Raw genomic sequence first — 24116 nt, forward strand, 5'->3', positions numbered from 1 at the left:
TCATGATCAAATACTCATTCGAGCATTTTGATTTTTATGCTTTTATTTGCTATATTCTTTCTGTATATACAATTCGTAGAAACCTGTAGGGGCCAAAGTTCGACGTCCTCTTCACTCGATAGCTGGCATGCAAATGAGGACAACAATGAATTTGATTATAGTCCAAAGTCCTCGATAGGTGTGAGTTTAATTCTTACTGTCAAGCTGAAGACAGTCGGGTATTGCGGGTCATACTTCACTTGCTATTTATATACAAATACTACATTTATCAGCCTAAGTATTGTAGGAAGGGAATATAAGAGACTATATACTATAAATTTTTATTTAGATACTCGAATTATGATATATACTTATAGTTTCACCATCTAAATATATGATAAAATATTTGTATTTGATACTTTAGCTCAATAACAACAACAATATATATATATATATATATACTCAATGTAATAGTACTCTAAATGACGTTTGGAGAGGATTGTTGAATACTGTACTATATGCAAATGTTATTCTTGATTCATGAAGGTTTAGAGATTGTTTCTGAATGCATCACTTTCAACTCAAATTTTAAAAAAACTTACACGTTCTCAAGAACTTTTTATTTTACATAAATAAGTTAAGGGATGTTTGCATAAACAATTGGTATTTATTTTTTCTAGTCAGTATACTAATTACCCAAAGACTTGAAAGTGTTGTAGAGAATATTTCTCACAATCTAAATATTCCCCTTTGGTCTAAAAATTCAAAAGCATCTTCCAAAGTTGGAATTAGTGATCAACAATTAGGACATGAATTCTCTTTTTTTGGAGCTGGACAAAATCACAAAATATAAGAATCTGGTAAAAGTTATTCCATGTTCTAGAATTTTGTGTACGAAAAGTTGAGAAAAAGTAAATATTATCACTCCTATATGATATGATTAGAGCACAAACAGTGGAAGATCTTTCGTCCTTTCTTGTCCTTAATTTGGACTTGACAAAACACTACAAGATGCTGTTTTGTAACTACTAGTTTGGGCATGTACGTTGTATGTGTGTGTCCCGTTCTAAGTAGTGTGAAGTTGTTGTAATATATATATATATATATATATATATATATATATATATATATATATATATATATCGTTAGTCGATTATATGTGTGTAGATGAGTCGGTGCCATCTTAACCTGAAAATTGAAATTATCTTATTTCGTTAGGCCTGCGCAATTCGCAAGGAGTATATTATTTGTGTTATTATGGACAAATATGTTCTATGTGATGGTTAGCATACATAAAACTTATTTATAGACAATGTTCTTTGTGTATGTCTCACTTTGACGTTATGGTTGCTCTGTCGTTAGAATCAGAACTTTTGTTGTGGACATCGATATCCATCTTGATAGTGCAATGTACAATTGACCATGTTGGGGAAAATACAAACCAACGTTGGGAATTGTCTGTCCTCGTGTTATATTTATGGTCATTGCAAACAAAAGGCACACTAAAAACTGCTTATGAATAAAATTGAAAGGATATCTTTCATTTTCAGGTGGCGATAGTTGGATTCATGGAAGTATAGCCAAATTTTCAATTGTAATTCGTATTGTATTTTTTCTAAATACCTATGTGGTGGTAGACCATTTAATTTGGCATTAAAGTATTTAGATATTCTTCCTGATAGTAGTTGTTATTATCTTATGTCGAGTCAAAACTAATTAATGTCTTGATTTCATCAGGGAACATGGCTATTAACTTGTCATTCAGCTTATACACATGCTCATTTCTACTTGTTAGGATAACTCGTTTTGTTACATATTTTGTAGTCATAGCATTTTCTTGTAGGTTTGGAAATATCTTTTTCATTAAGCATTCTTCAGCTCTTCAATCACTACAATGCTTGACAATCAGTTATTCTGAAATAATGATTAAATTGTCTCTTATAATTGATCAACATTATTAGCCTGACACTATTCTAGGAGATGATATTTTACAAATTTTACTTTTTCCAGTAAAATACTATGAATTGTTATAGAGTTAGTATTTGTATTGTCTGCAGTTTGTTATTAATTTTGAAACAATTGTGTTTTTGTGTCATAAATATATGTGAACTTGAATGTTTTTCAGGGAGATATAGTTGAAGGTTGATGACCAGAGGATGCATTTTGCTCATGTTGAATTCATAAAGTTTTTCATGGTATCGGGCGGTGAAACTCACCACTCATCTTAGATAGTTTGTATTTCATTAATGACTTTTTCTCCATCATCAGACTCAACATAAACGGTACACCTATCATGGCCCTTATATATATACATGGATGTGACAATATGGTACCACCCATTGATTATTCATATTCATTCTCCGAACACTCTTTTTCCTTCCATACCTTTCTTTTTTGTAAATAGGATATTTGTTCTTTGCTTGAATTGATTTATTGTTCTAAGGTCATATTATTTGTTTTTTTAGCATAACAGAAAAGGAAGATGAAGGAACTCTAAATGACACGCAAGTTTGAAATAGAAGGAATTACATATTCTTTTGACACATAAGTATTGTATGGTTATAGCAGATGTAAATGCCTAAATGTCAAAAGTCCAAACTAATCTTAATTTTGAATTTATTGACCATAAACACACATGTTGATACCAATCCTAAACGGACTCTTCTTATATAGTAGAAAAAAAAATATTCACTAAACCTAGGGTAAAGATGGTTATATTGGTTGTTCTTTTATGTAATAAGTGATTTACTTTTTTAGATATCGAGTGAACAAACTTTTCTACGTCACTATTAAAAAAGTATCGTACCATTTCAAACAATGTAATACTTAGATATTATTCCTGAGCATTGACATCAATCTTTAACCTATATTTAAAAAAACACATTTCAAGATTTAATTATTAACTCTTCATTTGTTTTGTTTAGTATGTAAATTTTTTGTCATTTGCTATTGTAGTTTAACTCTATTAATAATTAATATCTTCACTCCTACTATGGACAAAAATTACACTACTCTTTACAACACTTACTCGCCTATACGGTCATGGTTATTGTCAATGTCGATAACCTTAGTGTTGAACTTATAGTACATGTCCTATACGTAAATTAACAAAATCAATTTGTTATATTTTCAACATATAAATTGAATATTCATTGATATATTTCCGAGGGAAGGTACCTTCATAATGGAAAATGAACCATTTAGAAAATCTACAATTTTCACTTTGCGGATTGTTCACATTAGTTAATTGACATTAAACTTATGTTAGATCTTTTGTACCTTCATGTTATCATGCTTATAATTCAAAAGAAAAAAAAAATGAACTTCAGATACCTTGCATGTGGGGAGGCTATCATTAAGTGCAAAACAAAATCTACTATTTATCATAGTTAGAGATCGTTAGCCTTTTCAAATGGAGGATTGATTAACAAACTACTAACATGAGTCGTGGATTAAAGAATAAAATTCATTATTTTAAAAGGATAATAAATTCAATGATACTTTTAGATAGTCTAAAATATTATTTGTTATATTCTTTCTGTATATACAATACGTAGAAAGCTGTAGGGGCCAAAGTGATCGACGTCCTCTTCACTCGACAGCTGGCATGCAAATGAGGACAACAATGAATTTGATTATAGTCCAAAGTCCTCGATAGGTGTGAGTTTAATTCTTATTGTCGAGTTGAAGACAGCCGGGTATTGCGGATCATACTTCACTTGCTATTTATATACAAATACTACATTTATCAGCCTAAGTATTGTAGGAAGGGAATATAAGAGACTATATACTATAAATTTTTATTTAGATACTCGAATTATGATATGTACTTATAGTTTCACGATCTAAATATGTGATAAAATATTTGTATTTGATACTTTGGCTCAATAACAACAACAATATATATATATATATATATATATATATATATATATACTCAATGTAATAGTACTCTAAATGACGTTTGGAGAGGATAGTTGTATACTGTACTGTATGCAAATGTTATCCTTAATTCGTGAAGGTTTAGAAATTGTTTCTGAATGAATATATCACTTTCAACTCAAATTTTTAAAAAACTTACACGTTCTCAAGAACTTTTTATTTTACATAAATAAGTTAAGGGATGGTTGCATAAACAATTGATATTTATTTTTTCTAGTCAGTAAACTAATTAACCAAAGATAGGGGGTGTACATGGTCGGGTTGGTTTGGATTTTTCAAATATCAAATCAAATCATTTGTGTCATATTTTGAAATTTATAAAACAAACCAAACCAATAAAACTCGGGTTTTTCAACCTCGGGTTTTTTCGAGTTTTTTGGTTTTTCGGTTTTTCGGGGTTTTCCGGTAAAGTATTCATACAAACATATAATTTACTTATACTTCAAATATTTTTTTAGTCCTACCAAAATACAACTATCTGAGATGTTTCTTAAAAATATAACACAATATGATATGATTAATGACAGTAAAATATCCAACAAAAATAATAATAATGAAATCGCGTAAAACAAATATTGCAAATTAACAAGTCATAATGAAAATGATCATAATTTAAAAGTACTAAATCATGCTAAAATTAAGTTTAATAAGTATTAGTTACATGACTAAATATTAAAGGAAATTAAATTAGGTTATGTATTTTAATTGTCTAAACCAATGTAAAACTATAGAACAAATATTCAATATTATTGTCGTGTTGAATTGATTTTATTTTTGCATTAGTATTAATTTGATTTTGATTTAAGCTTTATTATAATTAGTTAATTACCAACATCTGTGGACTATAATCTTTATTGGCTCATTCATAATTCTAAGTTTCAAACTTGAAATAATATATTAAAAGATAAAAACTATGAAAAAGTATAAGAAATATTTAAAAATTATATCAAAGTAAATATTTTTATGTATAAAATAAAATTTTAAAATTATATATATAATGTCGGGTTTGTTTGGTCTCGGGTTAGTTTTTTTAGTTAAAACCAAACCAACCCAAATATAGTCAGATTTTTTTTTTAAAACCAAACCAAGTCAAACCAAATCACTAGTCGAGTTTTTTTTCAGGTTGACTCGATTTGTAGTTTGGTTTGATTTTCGATTCGATTTTGTACACCCTAACCAAAGACTTGAAATAAAGTGTTGTAGAGAATATTTCTCAAAATCTAAATATTCCCCTTTGGTCTAAAAATTCAAAAGCATCTTCCAAAGTTGGAATTAGTGATCAACAATTAGGACATGAATTCTCTTTTTTTGAGCTGGCCAAAATCACAAAATATAAGAATCTGGTAAAAGTTATTCCATGTTCAAGAATTTTGTGTACGAAAAGTTGAGAAAAAGTAGATATTATCACTCCTATATGATATGATTAGAGCACAAACAGTGGAAGATCTTTCGTCCTTTCTTGTCCGTAATTTGGACTTGATAAAACACATACAAGATGTTGTTTTGTAACTACTAGTTTTGGGCATGTACGTTGTATGTGTGTGTCCCGTTCTAATTAGTAGTTGTATATATATATATAAAATACATTCTCTAAAACACTCTTTTGATCATGAGTTATTATTTGTATATTAGAACGATGAAGATTAAATGTAAACGTGTGTGTAATATAAAATGCAACTGCATAAATATCAGCAACTCAATTTGAAGAGTAGTCTTTAGGTGGATCATTAGTAGATTGGTGTCAAATGGGCGAGTTGGGTTGAAATTAGAGATAGTAAAATGAGTTGAAATAGAAATCGGGTTGAGTCTTGACCCGCCCAAGTTTACTTTGGGTTCAAATGGGCTAAAAATGGGTTGGGTCTTGACCGCCCAATTTGACTCAATTAATCTCAATAATTTTAACATAGTAATATTTAACTTTTATAATCACAATTCGAATTTCACCTCAATTTTTTTTTAAAAAAAGTAACAAATAGATAGATAAATCCTAAAAGATGTTAAATAGATAATAATGCATACCTTTAATATAGGAACATATCTTAGTAAATAGTTTTAAAACGGGTTGAAATTGGAGATTGAATTGGGCTCAATTGAGGATTCTCTTAAAATGAGTTAGGCTTGAATGGGTTGAGATTGAACTCAATTCAAATTATCTTGAGCCCAACCCTTAAAATTATGGACGGATTGGGCGGGTTACCTATGTCTGGGTTCATTTTTGACACCCCTAATTATATGTGTGTAGATGAGTCGTTGCCATCTTAGCAGGAAAATTGAAATTATCTTATTTTGTTAGTCCTGCGCGATTCGCAAGGAGTATATTATTTGTGTTATTATGGACAAATATGTTCTATGTGGTTAGCGTACCTAAACCTTCTTCATAGATGACATTCTTTGTGTATGTCTCACTCTGTCGTTAGAATTAGAAGACATCGATATACATCTTGATAGTGTAATGTACAATTGACCATGTGAGAAAACATGTTGGGGAAAATACAAATCAACGTTGGAAATTGTTTGTCCTCGTGTTATATTTATGGTCATTGCAGACCAAAGGCACACTAGAAACTGCTTATGAATAAACTTGAAAGGATATCTTTCATTTTCAGGTGGCGAAAGTTGGATTCATGGAAGAAACACACTCTTAGTTGCACAATGACCACTTGTAATTTCAGCATGCATGACATTCTTGTCAAAGCCTTTACATATCATTTTATTCTTGTGTCATTACATAAGTCATTTAAAGGGTCTAAATTCCGTAGCAACATGATGAGTACATTCTCCTTTAATACTAACGTCCATAAAAAAATATATGTTTAAGTATAGTCAATTTTTCAATTGTAAGTCGTATTGTATTTTTTTTCTAAATACCTATGCGGTGGTAGACCATTTAATTTGACGTTAAAGGATATTTGTTTGTCTTTTGGCAGTTGGTGCTTCATCACATATAACGAGTTTTGCTTTCTAATTAATTTGAAAGCACTACTTTATTTTGACATATTTGTCATATATAGTTGACTCAATTGTTTGTAGGGGATCTCAAACCTCGAGTGAGTTGTACGACCTCCAGGTAAAATTGAAGCTACCATGCCACTGGTAGTTGCTGCCAAGGCTATCGTACCTCTTAATCTAACATTGGCCAGCAACGCACGATATAAGTATGTTTTTTCTAGTTCCCTTACGTTCATCGACATATCCCATATCTTCCACAATCGATTATTTGCAATATTTTTGTAAAATCCTGCTTTTGTTCTGGATTTGATTTTGATTGGGCATCAAAATATTTTAGAGGTATTTGCATTTTACTTGAATGTTTTTCAGGGAGGTATAGTTGAATGTTGATGATCAGAGGATGCATTTTACTCATGTTGAATTCATAAATTCTCCATGGTGCATTGGGCGGTGAAACTCACCGCGCATCTTAGATAGTTTGTATTTCATTAATGACTTTTTCTCCATCATCAGACTCAACATAAACGGTACACCTATTATGGCCCTTATATATATACATTGATGTGACAATTGTAACACGTAAGCAAATAAGCAAATGTAACTTTCCTCTGAATCCTCTTGTGACCATGTCATTGTGATGAAAAGATCAGATCTTTGACCAATCCGGTCTCCTTTGTATTCTCCTGCATGATACTATCAATAATACCTTGATAAACCTCTCTTCTAAAATTTGATTGCTCTATAATTTCCAAAACTTAGATCTCCAATTTCAAAGAGTTATATATATATATATGAATAGTTTCTTCTTAATTTACCTCCATCTTCCAACCTTTTGGATAACTCACTAAATAATCAATTTACTTTAGGTTGCTTATTCAAACGTAGTTGGTCACCTTCTAGCTCTGTTATTGATTGGCGTTCTTCTACATATTTATTGACCTGTTGCAATGCGCTACGTAATTGCATTTTCTCTATAATTAAAAAAGAAAACAAAAAACTATATATTTAGACAAAGATACTTACATATGTATGTAACTGGGTTAACCCTCCAGTAATCTTAATTTTGAATTTATCGACCATAAACACACATGTTGATACCAATCCTAAACTGACTCTTCTTATATAGTAGAATATATATATATATATATTCACTAAACCTAGGGTAAAGATGTTTATATAATTATATTGGTTGTTCTTTTATGTAACAAGTGATTTACTTTTTTAGATATCGAGTGAACAAACTTTTCTACGTCACAATAAAAAAAATATCGTACCATTTCAAACAATGTAATACTTAGATATTATTCCTGAGCATTGACATCAATCTTTAACCTATATTTAAAACACATTTCAAGATTTAATTATTAACTCTTCATTTGTTTTGTTTAGTACGTAAATTTTTTGGCATTTGTTGATGTAGTTTACCTCTACTAATAATTAATATCTTCATTCTTACGATGGACAAAAGTTGCACTACTCTTTACAACACTTACTCGCCTATACTATTTCTTGCAAGCATGATACCAGGGTCATGGTTATTGTCAATGTCGTTAACCTTATCGTTGAACTTATAGTACATGTCCTATACGTAAATTAGCAAAATCAATTTGTTATATTTTTAACATATAAATTGAATATTCATTGATATATTTCCGAGGGAAGGTACGTACCTTCATAATGGAAAATGAACCATTTAGAAAATCTACAATTTTCACTTTGCGGATTGTTCACATTAGTCTAATTGACATTAAACTTATGCTAGATCTTTTGTACCTTCATGTCATCATGCTTATAATTCAAAAGAAAAGAAGAATTAAAATGAACTTTAGATACCTTGCATGTGGGGAGGCTATCAATAAGTGCAAAGCAAAATCTACTATTTATCATAGTTAGAGATAGTTGGCCTTTTCAAATGGAGGATCGATTAACAAACTACTAACATGAGTCATGGAAATAACAAAATCCATTATTTTAAAAGGATAATAAATTCAATGATACCTTTAGATAGTTTAAAATAGTATTAATATATATAATTTTGGGGATTTTTAACTTGAAACATTGAGCAACTTTACTAGGAAAACTTACTAGTGTGATATTGCTTATATCACAAATGCAAAGTAACTAGGAACTCACCTTTGTTTGTAACCATTACTTCTCGCCTTTTACTGTGTCCTTCTCCATTTAGTGCTTTTACTTTTAATAATATGAACACCACATCTAAAGAAAATATGTATTATTAGATACCGTTTAATTTATGTGCACGATATAAAATAAACATTTACAGAAATTTACCGAAGTAAGTCCCATAAGTGATCTTTTCAGCTTCATCAAAGGAAATAAAACCATTCAAAAGTTGTTGAGTTTTAAGTTGACTTTTGCACTCTACTATCTCTAGGATGTTGTTGAACAATACTTCGAAGTCCTTATGCACAAATATGAAGTTTGAATTAGCATTTTCTAACTTTTCATTTTTAATGTAGCAGCATTAAAGTCACTAAAGTAGGCTACAAACTAATTAATGAATGTAATACACCGCTAAAATAGAGTTACCTCTTCGTCAATAAATATTAGTTACCAACGAGTATTCTCACCATTATCATTTTTGTACTCTTTTGTTAAGCCACGACAAATGCCTAACACTTTAACCACCCATGTTGGTGCAAATCTCTTCGACTTGCTAATAGGTATGCATTGGTTTCCTAGCTCTTCTACACGTGTCATTGAATTCTTGTAATAGCTATGACATACTAACAAAATTTATATTTGTGATGTAAATGTGGTTTAGCTCTCTGCCTAATTAATACCTATTAGGTGACATTTAATAATTATGTTCAAAAATATAATATGCTCCAAATATATACTAATTCTTGAGATTCAATTAAAAAAGTAAGCAACTTCAACTAACAAGAGTATAAATATATCACATTATTTTTCAGAACGATGTAAGTACAAAGTTGACAAGTGTTACAAATTTTTGGGGTGTGCAGTAAGCAAGAAATCTGTTGAAAGCGTTAAAACACAAATCACCTAGTGTTTAACAAACAGAAAATTAATTACAATTATTAACTTCACCTAAACGTGTAGAGCAGTGAAATACTTCTTATTTCCTCACATGAATACGTAATTCAGCCTAGTGGGATTTAAGATTTATTGTATAATTACTATTTCATTAATAATTAGTTAGATGATTTGTGACATTTTGATTAAGAGTGGAGGTAAAATGGTAATTCAATAATCACCTTGTGTTTTTGTTTTTGCGGGAATTTGCCAATTTATTTTCTTTAGTCATTGTTCAAGTTGTCCTCCTTAGGTATCATAGAGTAACTTCGATTTGGAGTAGAATGAAGTAATCAAGAGTATGGGTGGCAACGGAACCGGGAGGTACCGGTACCGGTTCCGGTCCGTTCCGGTCCGTTACCAGTTCCGTCTCGGTTTCGGATAGTACCGGTTAAATCCGGAATTGTTCCGGTCCGGGAGGGGTAACGGGACGGAAACTGGGATTTACCGGTCCGTCCCGGTCCGGTCCGGTTCGGAACTTTTTTTTTTTTTTTTTTTTAATCTGAAAATTTGAAATTATAGTCGTTGAGAGCCGTTGGGCAACGGGTTTTGGGCCCCACCAACGGCTCTTTCACCCCATAACCCCCCATTTACACCTCCCTACCCCCCCAAACTTTTTTTAATACCCCAAACTTCTTAAAACTACATTTTCATCCTTTTTTTTAACTATAAATACCCCTAATCTTTCATTCTTTTCACTCACAAAAATATCTTCTAATCTTTCTACTCTCTACTCTCTAAATTCTCTTATTCTCGACTTCTCGTTAAAATTACGAATTTGGTCTTTGGAAATTGGAGCTTCAAAATTCAACTTTCAATTTTCGTCTTCCGGTCATACACGTCTACTTTTTTAAGTAGACGTTTGGTACATTCGTTCCAACTCGCTTTTCATTTAGTTATTTATTTGTTTACATTTAATTATTTATTTTGTGAGTAATTAATCTCTAGTCTCTACTTATTTAGTTGTTTATTTGTTTAAAACTTTGCTAATCATTTTCGTATTATATATAATTTACTCACTTTTTATATTTGAATATGGATTTCGGAAAAAACATTATTGAAAAGGGTAAAACAACCATAGTTAATTCGTTCACTAATTTATCTAGCTCAAAATCCAAGAAAAATAAAAAAATCGGTAGTACTTCTCAATCTAAAACTAAAAAAACTTCTCAATTAAGAATAAATACGGATGATTATACGCATGTTGATGAAACTGTTTTTAATATTGATAGTAATAGTGGATTAGATCCTTATCATGAACATTTACAAAGAAGATTTGGTAATTTTGAAGAGGAATTACCTGAAGATGATGAACATGATGTTAATGATTATGTTGATAGTTTTGATAATAATGTTGATGAATATGATGATGATGAAACTGAGCCACCGTCGGCTACTAGTCCCACTCCCAATCCCTCTTCCCCGGCTCCCGCTCCCTTTCGTTGTCCTGCTCCCATTCCCCCCGTGCATCCTAGGACTAAGGTAGAATGCGCTAAAAAATCAGTTGTGTGGCAATTTATGACTCAGAATGAAGATAAAACACAAGCTATTTGTAATAAATGTAAACATAGAATGAATCATAAAACTGTAGGAAAACAGGGTGGGACGGGACATTTGAGTAATCATTTAATGTCATGTTGTAGAAATGAATTTTTGCATGCTAAAGCTGTAGCCGAAGCTAAAAAAAATGGTACCACCCTTCCTGAAAATGTAGGAGTAGATGGCTCTAATATGGTCCAAACACAATTAAATCCTTCTAATGTTTCTGGTTCTAGTATACAACGGTCATATAGTAGAGAAAAAGATCTTGAAGAATTAGCTAAAATGATTGTTGTTATGGGTTTGCCATTTAGTTTTGCTGAAAATCCCGGTTTTATTCATTATATTCAAATTGTGTATAATCCACATTTTAAAGGTTTTACTAGAAATACAATTAAAAAGGCTATCTTTGATTATCAAGCTCAACATTTTCAATATCTTCGCTGTTTATTTTATTATAACAATTGTAAAATAGCTATTACTTCTGATATGGGTCGTAGTGTAAATGGTAATGATTATTTCACAATTACTGCGCATTGGATTGATGAAAATTGGACTTTGCAAAAAAGAATTTTAGGTTATAAATGTTGTGAAATGCATAAAACCGGTAGTTATATAGCTCAAACAATTATAGATGTTTTGCAAAACTATGGAATTTGTGATAAAATAAGTAGTGTCACATTAGATAATGTTTCTAATAATAGTAATGCTGTTGAAATACTAAAACCGTCTTTTTGCCCTATTTATATTGATGGTTTTCATATTAGGTGTGCTGCACACATATATAATTTGATTGTTAGAGATGGTATAACAATATATGATGATGGTTGCACAAAAGTTGAAACTGCATGTCATTTTATTTTTAAATGTCAAGTTAAGTCTAGACGTAGAGATTTGAAAATCGTTGTCGTGAATTTAATCTTCCACCTAGAAAAATTCCAAAATCAGTGTGTACTAGATGGAATTCTTTATTTGAAATGCTTGAAGTTGCTTATGAATATAGGAAACCTTTACAAATGGTTTGGAATGCTCATAATTCAAATATGACATATAGACTTGATAATGATTGGAATGACATAAAATAACTTATAGAATTCTTAAAAGTTTTTTATTTAATTACAAAAAAAATATCTGCACTTTATTATCCAACTATTTGCTCTGTTTTACCTAATATTTGTGCTATTTCTAGTAAATTTTATAAATTCAAAAATAAACCAAGATTTGAACAATCTGTTAAGAAAATGATTGAAAAATTTTAAAAATATTTTATTCCTATTCCTCAAATTTATTTAACTGCTTGTTTGTTAAACCCACATTACAAAGATGAAGGTGCATCACGAATGGTTGATAAAATATATTTTAATTTGGGTATTGATAGTGAAGATGATGAAACACCTAGTTGTCAAGATGTTAAAGATAGTATAAAAATTGAAGCTAGAAAATTGTACGACTTGTATAATTCTAATATAAGGAATGTAGTACATAACGAAGAGCCTCAAAGTTCTAGGAGTAGATATAATAATGAAGATGATATGATAGATTGTATTATTGAACTTTCTCATAATGATAGAAATGATTTTGATGCATATATTAATCAAAATACAGAACCTACTACTATTGATCTTCTAGAATGGTGGAGCAATCACGGCAAAGGATTTCCAAAACTACAACCGGTTGCTCGAGATGTGTTAGCTATTCAAGCATCTTCAGTAGCTTCGGAAGGCGCTTTTAGTGCAGCAAAATTTCAAATTGGAGAGCATAGATATTCATTAGCAGCAGATAACTTGGAGATATCCGTACTATTTAGAGATTGGATTAATGGCGAGAGAAGGAGTTATGGTCGTCCACCTCTACCGACCAAATTTGAAAATGACGTTGATGAAATAATGCTAGATTTTAGTGATGACGGCATTGATGCAATGGAAGAACTAGCTAATCAACCAATTCCAGAGCATGTTACTAGAGAAATGTTAAATGATTTAAAAAAAGATTTCCTTGGTAGCATGAACTATTAAATTTAAATGTCTATTAGTATGAGTATAATAATTCGAGGTCTAATTCAAACAGAACCCTTCCTAGAAGGTGGCTGTGTAGATTAGATTTTTTAATACTCTACTAATATTTTGTAACTCAACTTGTACTATTTAATTAATATTAATAAAAGTATAGGCTATTCGCCTTAATTTTTTTTTTATTATTGTCTTCAAAAGTTCAAATTTAACTTTTAAAGTGTGAAATTTAAACTTTTATAGTTTTAAAGTTTTAAATTTTCAAACTTTTAAAGTGTGAAATTTAAACTTTTATAGTTTTAAAGTTTGAATTTAAATTTTCAAACTTTTAAAATTTAAAGTGTGAAATTTAATTTTTTATAGTTTTAAAGTTTATAATTTAAATTTAAATTTTCAAACTTTTAAAGGGTGAAATTTAAACTTTTATAGTTTTAAAGTTTGAATTTAAATTTTCAAAGTTTTAAATTGTGAAATTTAAACTTTTATACTTTTAAAAGTTTGAAAATTTGTATTTAAAACTTTAAAAGTATAAATTTTTAAGTGTAATGTTCCTAATTTTTTAATTTTAATAAAAAAATATAATTTATAACGGTTGGACCCGGTTTCCGGTCCGGTCCGGGACGGGTACACGGATTTTTTTCCGGAATTACCGGTTCCGGTCCGTCCCGGTTCCAGTTCGGTTCCGGCCCGTGGTGCCCGGTTCCGGAACGTCCCGGTCCGGTAGTCCCGTTACCGGTTCCGTTGCCACCCTTAATCAAGAGGGAAGCATAACACGATTTCCAAAACTCCAAGTTAATTAGGGAGATGCACGGAAGGGGGTTGAAGTTTCCCATCCATGCCCATGCCACTTCCCCATGGTTAAATGTCACGATCCAATCCATCAGACTGTGCGGACACCTACTCTAACACCTAGGTAGGAGAAGTTTTACCACCCAATTTTGGCAAAGAGGAATTTAGTAAAACATAAGAAATCTCTTTAATAATTTGAAATAATCATGAAAACTCAAGTTTAGGAAGCATCATTTTACAATTAACCAAAAAACCCTCTCAAGGAACTAGTTTAAACAAGTATAAGAGCTACTAAGAGAGCATAATATATGAAAATAGGACACAACTCACACCAAGAAGAAGGAAATAGTAGAAGTTATCGGAGATCATCACCATCCTCAACTATGAAACATCACTGATCCTACAACCAGACTATGACAATTCAAGTGGCATAACAAGAGTAGTATCAATACAAACAATATGTACTGGTAGACATCATCGACCCAAATCGACAATGTAATATCAAGTATAAATTCAAAAGAAAACATGCAATATGAAAATTACCCCACCCAAGTCCTTGCCTACACGTTTTTACCATTCTAGGTATAATGCACATAACTAGTACACTTTGACCTCAACTTCCTACATACCTCATTCTGCTACCAACTCTACCATTAAACATTCAACCATCCTGGCACTCTAAGGCTTCCCAATCCTATCTTTTATTCGATATATTCTAGACCACTTTAACAGACACACAATCCATGTAATTAGACTAAGAACAAGACACTTTGTCATCAACTTGATCTAACCAAACATATGAAACATGCCCCCAAATATCACACACAGACCTAAATTTGAGTCCAACTGACCTTTCAAGTAAACCGAACTGCTCAAGGATCCTCGAGAAGTAGTACATGTTGACACCCAATTTTGACCCTCCCCGATGAAAATTAGTTTTCGAGCTTCTTCAATTTCAAACGATTTAAAATAATTAGTTTTATAAAATTCAAAATATTTTTCAAGTTATTTTTAGTTTTGGCACTTTTTATAATTTGTAAATAAATATATGCTTTACATAATTATGTGTGTATTTTCATTTGTTTTTATACATATTTTTAAGAAGCTCGTAAATTAATTCATCTTATTTAATTACTAGTCAAACTCATCCTAATCAACTAAGTTCGACTACATTTGGCTATAGTTTGAATCCAATTCAATTTTAAGTGACCGAATTTTGGGCCCTTTTTCCCTTTTCCAGCCGGCCCACTCTACATACCCAACCCAATTTCTTCAATTCCATATCCCATCAGCAGCCCACAACACTTAATCCCTTTGACCCTGACTCGACCCAAATCCCTTTCCAATTCCAAATCCAATTTCCACTCCTTTCACATTAACAATACAATACATACGGCGTACCAAATACCGACCCTGCCCCAGAACCCACGCGTTCTTCTTCTCCTCCAGCAGTCCAACGCGAGGAAACCCAGAAAAAATTAATCTAGTCCAGAAATCGACCCAAAACGAGCCCAACTTCAGCGATCGTGCGAGCCCACCAATGACTTTGCGCGTGTTCGTCCTTCTCACGTCCCTCTCCGTCGTACAATCTGAGCAGAGAAGGGTAGGCACGCGTCTGCCCTCATTTCCACTTTCGAAATGGAACAAAACCTAAAAGAAAAGATGTTTAGCTTGAATGGTCAAAGGTTTTTTGAATTTGAATTTCGAAGTGAGCCTTTTCTATGGGAATTTTTTGGTCCCTTTTTGTCACTCCCCGAGCCTATGCCCTGGGCAGGACCGGCACCCGGAGACCATTTTTTGCCCCCAAGCGAACCCTTAGCCTGACTTTCTTAACTCAGCGGAAACCTAACCCACTAGAATAACTCAATGCAAATGCAAGGTTACAAAACAACTTAACTTATAAAATCTGGCCACAAAGACAACTCAAATCTCAAAATAGAATATTTACATATATACATAGATGAGAGACTCAAAACTAACTGACTAACTGTCTATGAAGCCTCTAAAATACTGAGAGGGGTGTTGGGACAGACCCTACAACACCCTAATAAAACAAAACTAAGAACACAAAATAATTGAGTCCTCCGAAATGCAAGGAGGCTCACCACTGACTCTGGAGTGCTCAACTGGATCAACAGCGTACTGGATGCTGATCCTGGGTACCTGCGTCTGCATCATAAGACGATACAGGCCAACTGACATCAGTACATGGAATGTACGAGTATACGAGTTGGAAAGCTAAACAACCACTTAAGCTTGAAAAGAGTAAAAAGGAACTCTTACCTTGGCTCTGTACGACTCATGAATAACTGAACTCAATATATAAAGCAATAAGAGACATGCAATATATAAGGCTTGTAAAACAGTATAAACAACTTAGCTTGTTAATGATAAAACAATAACAACTCAACTTTACTTATATAAAAGTAATATAACTTATGTGGGAGATTCTTTAACCGACAACCACCACTATGAGCCCTAGTGATGATACAACGTTTTACCTCACGTTGCCCAAGGACCATCCTATACCTTGCCATGATATAAGAAGCTAACTTTACTAAGTGGATCCACTAGCTTAACTTTTGTGATCATCTAAAAGTATGACCCGAGAAATCCCATGTTGGCGCATGGTTCTTATGGAGAGTTGAGTTAATATGAACTCGTGTCCCCAATTTGGTGCTCAATACTACTCCCAAAAATACTTTGGCTCATAAGTGTCTTTAAACACATCTTTCTTTAACTTGAGATAGTTACTCAAAATCTAGCCCAAATGCTCATTTGGAATCGATGTTCCTTTCTTACTTAAATGTAAAAACATTTAGAAACTTCTTTGGGAAATACATAGTTCCCTAATAACTTTGGAGAAATGGACTCGACTTTATGCTCTTGACTTAACTTGAAATTTGAGACTCTTCATTTGGCTTGAAACTCTATACCCTTTACTTGACTTGAAACTCTATACCCTTTTACTTGACTTGAAACTTGAGTCTTAAAAATGAAGTTAAAATGTTCACTAAAGACTCTTGAACAACTTAAAAAAAACTTGTTTTGACTTACTTAACTTCTAAGCTTGGCTCTAACTTCACTTGACTTGGAAACTAACTCTCCTTGAATCGGATTATGAATTCAAGGTGTTTGATCACATGTTATGGATGAGTTTGGGATGTTAAGATGTACCTTAAAGTATTGGAAATAACTATAAAACATAGGTACTTTACCAAAGAATATGTATGAAAAAGTGGGGAATGAAGGTAACGGGAAGGATTGGCGTCCTTGGCGCTCTAAGAGGTGCGGGGCGCCAGCCCTCAAACTTTAGAGGGGATTGCTGGGCACTCTGCCAGGCTCCAGCCCTTAACTTCAAAGGGGCATGCTGGGCACTTTGCCAGGCGCCAGCCCTCAACTTCAAAGGGCCTGCTGGGCACTCTGCCAGGCGCGCCAACCCTCAACTTCAATGGTTTCAGCCCCAATCACTTAGAAACATAAAACCCCTCAGCATACAATAGATTCAACTCAAGAACACAACCGGAGACATATCCCTCATCAACAAGAGCTTCAACAACACAACCAACAACTCCAACAACCAAAATAAATTTTTCTTGGAATTAAAAACGAGTTGGCGTGTGGGGGTATGAACCAACCAACACTATGAACTTACATACAATAGACTCAACTCAAAAACACAACCAAATCATGTCCCAAATCAACAAGGGACTTCAACAACACAATTAACAATATCAACAACACAACCAACAACTCCAAACAACACAACCAATCTTTTCTCAATAATAAAATGAGTTTGGTGTGTGGGGGGAAAGAATTAACCCATCACTATGAACTCACATACCTAGTAGGGATCACCCCCGACGATATCCAGGATGATCTCCTTGATTGCTCTTCTCTTTCTCCTCTTCTTTCTCTTCTTTCTCTCTTCTCTCCCAAGCCCTAGCTCTTTACTCTTTAAAAAAATGAGACAAACTGATCTAAAATCAGTCTAACACTTTAATATAACCAAAACAATTGATTAGGGAAAAGACCAAAATACCCTTAAAAATTTCCGGACGGAAATCCCTAACAACTGCCCAACTTCCAAAGGGCATAACTCACTCATACGAACTCGAAATCGAGCAAACTCAGTGGCATTGGAAAGGTCATTCCAAGGGCTTTTCAAACATATCTGGAAATACACCTAAATCATCCTGAACCAGGAGTTATGACTATTTGAAGTTGACCAAAAACTCATTTTTTTTCCACACTTAACCAAATTTTCCAGATTCTGAATTTAGCCAAATTTCCAGATTCTGAACTTAGCCAAATTTCCAAATTCTGAATTTTTCCAAAAATGACTACTTCCAATTTCAAGCTTCTTCATATTCATTTTAAATTGTCGGATGTTACAATATCTCCCCCTTGGGAACATTCATCCTCGAATGAGGTTACTCTTACAAGGCTAAGGGTGTAACATCAATTCAAACACCCAACAAGCAATCATGCTACAACAACAACAACATGCCCACTATAATTTAAAGAGCACTAAGAAGGAAATTAATACCTTGATCTGCGAATTCAAAGAGATATGGATATCTCTTCTTCATGTCTTTTTCGACTTCCCAAATAGCTTACCCAACAAATTGGTTCCTCCAAAGGACCTTGACTGAGGCTACATCCTTTGTTCTCAACCTACGAACTTGCCGATCTAAAATTTGAACAGGAATCTCCTCATAAGATAAGTTATCCTTGATCCTAATACTTTCAGTTGGCAGGATCAATGAAGGATCGCCTATGCACTTCTTCAACATGGAGATGTGAAATACCGGATGGACCGCTGCTAGCTCCAACTCATAAGCTACATTGCCAACCCTCTTGACTATGCGATAAGGTCCAATATATCGGGGACTAAGTTTCCCCTTCTTACCAAACCTCATAACCCCCTTCATGGGTGAAACTTTCAAATATACCCAATCATCTACTTCAAACTCTAACGCCCTTCTCCTAACATCAGTGTAGGATTTCTGGCGACTCTATGCCGTTTTCAACCTCTCTTGAATCACTTTCACTTTCTCCATAGCTTGGTGAACTAAATCTGGTCCTATCAACCCTGCTTCACCAACTTCAAACCATCCAATAGGAGATCTACATCTTCTCCCATAAAGAGCTTCATATGGAGCCATCTGGATCCTGGAGTGATAACTGTTGTTGTAGGCAAACTCAATGAGGGGTAGGTGATCATCCTAATTACCTTTGAAATCGATCACACAAGCCCTCAACATATCTTTTAAAGTCTGAATAGTGCGCTCTGCTTGCCCATCAGTCTGAGGATGAAAGGCAGTACTTAAGTTCACATTTGAACCCAAGCCTTTCTGAAAAGATTTCCAGAACTGTGCAGTAAACTGTGCACCTCTATCTGAAATAATAGAGACTGGGACTCCATGAAGTCTCACTATCTCTTGAATATACAACTTGGCATAATCTTCTGCTGAAAAGGTAGTCTTTACGGGTAGAAAATGAGCTGACTTTGTCATTTGTCGCCAATCACCCAAATAGAATCATGCTGTCTGCGAGACCTTGGAAACCCTGTGATGAAATCCATATTGATCATCTCCCACTTCACTTGTTGGCAATTTGGACACTTAGCAACAAACTCTGCAATGCCCTTTTTCATGCCATTCCATTAATAAACTTCTCGCAAATCACGATACATCTTGGTGGAACCCGGATGAATGGAATATCTGGAGCTATGAGTTTTCTCCATAATCTTCTCTTGGAGTCCATCTACCGTAGGTACACACAATCTACCTTGATATCTCAATGCACCATCTCCCCCTTGTTCAAAAGCTAATACTCTTTGCTTCTGAACATTTGCCTTCAACTCAAGTAAAATGGGATCTTGATCTTGTTTCTCTTTCACTTCTGACATTAATGACGACTCGGCCCCATTCGCCACCGCTATTCCTCCTTCTGCGGAATCTATAAGTCTGACTCCCAGGCATGCCAGTCTGTGTACATCTTTTGCTAACTCTCTCCCTCCTTCTTCAATATGGGCGGTGCTACCCATAGACAACCTGCTTAAAGAATCAGCAACAACGTTAGCCTTACCTGGGTGGTAAAGAATACTCAGGTCATAATCCTTGAGTAGTTCTAACCACCTCATCTGTCTGAGATTAAGCTTTTTCTGAGTAAGCACTTATTGAAGGCTCTTGTGATCAGTAAATACATCGACATGCACACTATACAAGTAATGACGCCATATCTTCAAAGCAAATACTACAGCAGCTAGCTCTAAGTCATGGATTGTGTAGTTCTTCTCATGAACGTAACCGTGCTTTGGGAAAATGCAAGGAAAAACATCGTTACTTTCAGGGTTGCAACCTTTTTCTTCAATGGTGGATAATGAGTCACTTGGTGAAGAGACACGGAACTCAAAAACTCCATACCCTCGATGAGTATAATGCTCTTAAGAGTTTGAATGACATGTTATTCTGGGCAGACTTAGAAAAAAGAAGAACTAGAGAAAGATGGGCTCAGATTTTCTCCGAGTTGAGAGAAGAAGACATCCAGTGAATGTTCGACCGTTTCATCTCGAAAGACGTCATAGTGTGGGGCGACAGGCAACAAGTGCTTCCTCTACCAGGTATTCGAGGTATTCCCCCATATGCACCCATTCGGGTCCTGAGACAGTTCGGAAGAAGACAGACTACACCTCCAGAAGCATACTACCGTATCTATGTGTTCGACATCGGGGATGATAGAGTGCCTGAGGCTTAAGAGATTCTGAGAGAATGGAAAAGAGCAGTGCGAATGAAAGACGATACCATTGCCGCGGACTGATTTAATGTTGGGTAAAATGAAACCTACAAAGCTTGGTTGAAGGGTAACATACATGGTATTTCCTTTCCAGTTCCAAACAATTACCGTAGCGTGGAGGAAAAAGAGTCCAAAGCTTTGATAGAACTAAGAGAGGTGATAAGTGAAGCCTAGGAAATGCACGAGGAATTTCTCTGAAAGGAAGAAGAGGATAAGTACGCCTTCGAGAGCGTGACTCAAGAATTAGAAAACTTGAAAAGCGATTTGGGAGAGCTTAACTTGTGGATTGGAGATAAGAAAATCGGAATGTGTCTCGAAGACTGGGAAGAGAAAGGCCGCCAGAGCAAAGGATACTTGCTAATGATTCAATATAGGCTTCAACATCTCATGGCACAGAGCAAGAGAAGCAGATCAGAGGCGGGGCCGTCGGGAACATCGTAGCGGATTTCGCCCCTGCGTGGGTTTTTCTATATGTACTTATTGTTATTTTTCCTTGCGTGGGCTTGCCTTTCTTGTATTTTGGTACTCTCTTCAAATGACCCCTGTGTGGTCCTTTCCTTTGTATTTTTCGTTTATTCCCTACTTCCCCAGCCTATTTTCGCTTCTTGAACATCATTTTATATGCGAAATTTGCTTTGGGGTAACAAAATGGTTCAATTCTACACATACATCTTTCAAATACGTTAGGCCTACCCTTGACATAAAAGGGTCCCCTACTTGTTTAGGACGCGCGCTAGCCTCTTGTGTGCTTTAACTGTATATGTGATTTTGTTGCTTTGAATGAGGACATTTTTAGCCCACTCCTTTTTGAAATTTTTCTCAAAATTTCCCCAAAACTAAATACAAGTCACTACCAAATGTCCAACAAAAGTTCCATGAGTCTTAAGTTTCTCAGCCAGAAATAAAATCTTACTACCAAATCCTGAAATGTTACTCTATCATCTCATAAAAGGTGAAATTACTACTAAGATGGAAAAGGGCAAGGGTATCGACATAGAGCTAACTGAGGAGGATTTGAGGATGGAATTGCAGCGGCTCAAGCAAGAGATCCAAGAAACCAGAGAAAGGAGAATAGAAGTGGAGTTTGCCACCGCGGTCACACGAGCAGCAAATGCGGCACTAGACGTGGAATTGGCAGCAAAGATGACAAAATGCGATGTTATAAGTAAAAAGACAGTTGTTGTGCGGAATGAACATGACGTCTTCAAGAATGATATAACTATGAGACTTCAGAAAATACGCGGGAAATGCTCTTTCTTCAATCAAGAAGCCAATAGTGGTCCCGAAGACACTCACTGTGGAGCTACTAACGAAGATGTCGATAAGGAAATCATCTATATGCCTCATTTCCTGGGACGTCTCAAAGGAGGAGACAAAAAGATCACTCTCCCGGCTTATAAGCGAACACATAGCGTGGGGGAAATAGTCGTGTCGTATGCTCTCATTTACGAGCACCTTAAGGCGTCAGGTACGCTGAAGCCTCTCGAAGGAACCACTTTTGGGTTTGGGCATGAAAGCTCTCAAAAAACATGTGCCTACCACCCGAACTAAAGAGGACACACTATAGATGAATGTGTGGAGCTTAAGGAAGCAATCCGCAACCTGATCAACGTTGGGGAGATCCCGTATATGTGGGGTGGGAACACCGTCATTACCTGTGACCAACAGGAGCCTAGTATGCCGGTCACTGAGCACACTTTGTTTTATTGTCACTACTTCACGCCTTTCAAGAAAACATTGCTGGATATCTACAGTCTATTAGTTCAAAAAGGAGTCTTGGCCTCTATCAGAAATGATGACGAAACAATCGATCCTGTTGGAATTGAGATCTGGAAACCCTGCTGTTGACACCAAATTTTGACCGACCTTTAGCAATTTTGAAAATGCTATACCATTAAATACGAATTTTGGAAATATGTCGAGTTTAAAATTTTAATCGATTTTATCTAAAAAATTATATATTTAGTATGCATGCGTTATAAAAATTATCGTAAATACTATTAAAATATTTTAAATTATTAGTAAAACTCGAAATATTTTTCAAATGTTTAAAATTTAAGTAATTTTAATTTTAATATTTTATGAAGTATTTAAATTGGATAGCATTTCTTTCAAATTTCCTCTAAATCATTTAAATTGTAACCACTTTTATTCTAATTCCTTGCAATTTTAGCCTATTCAATCCCAATCCTATTTCAATTATAGTCACCTTTCATTTCAATTCTAGCCAATTAACATTTCAATTTTAGCCATTTCAAATTCAATTGTATATGATTTTAAATTTTCAGCTTTAATTTTGACCGTCCTTAATCCTAGATCGAATCCTAGCCTTTCATCTCTTATGAGATCAACGGTTTAGATTAATTTCTCCTCACTTTCCTATTTTAATTAAAAGACTACTAAACCTAAAAAAAATGATTCTCATCCCTTTCTCTCCTCTCTCAACAGCTCCGCCTCCCCTCCCCTTCGTCCTTCTCTCATCTTCTCCGGCGAGAAGCGAATGCCGGCGAACCTTCCTCTCTTCTACTCTTTCTCTCCCATGTCCCTTCCCTTCCCTATATATATATACATTTTTTTTCTTGCAGGAACTAGCCAGCGAAGGCAGCAACCACATGAGGCAAGCGACGCTGGCGAAAAACCAGCCAGCTCCGACCACGAGCCCTTCTCTCTGCTCCTCTCTTCGCCAGCAGCAGCAAGGCTGCTGCTCTTCCTCTCCTTGCCAGCGCTGTCTCTGTTGGACAGCAGCTCCGACGAGGAGCAATAGCAACATCAACGACAACTCCAGCAGCTCCGACCAGCGCAACAACAATTCCGTGACAGCAGTAGCAGCTTGGCGAGAAAACAGCAGCAACAGCTGCTCCGTCCAACAGTGACTTCGGACAGCAAACAGCAGCTCCGGCGAAGTCCAAACTTTGGGTCGTTAGAAGGATCTCAACAGATCCGTCTTTGGTATTTTTTAAATCAATTATTACTTCTTCTATTCGACTCTATTAGTTTTCTATTTCGATCATGATTTCCTATTATTGTTCTAGTATGCTTGTTATAAATTTT

Source organism: Solanum verrucosum, unplaced genomic scaffold (assembly GCF_900185275.1).
Source record: "Solanum verrucosum unplaced genomic scaffold, falcon-dt-bn FXZP01000267.1, whole genome shotgun sequence".
In the NCBI taxonomy this organism is placed as follows: Eukaryota; Viridiplantae; Streptophyta; class Magnoliopsida; order Solanales; family Solanaceae; genus Solanum; species Solanum verrucosum.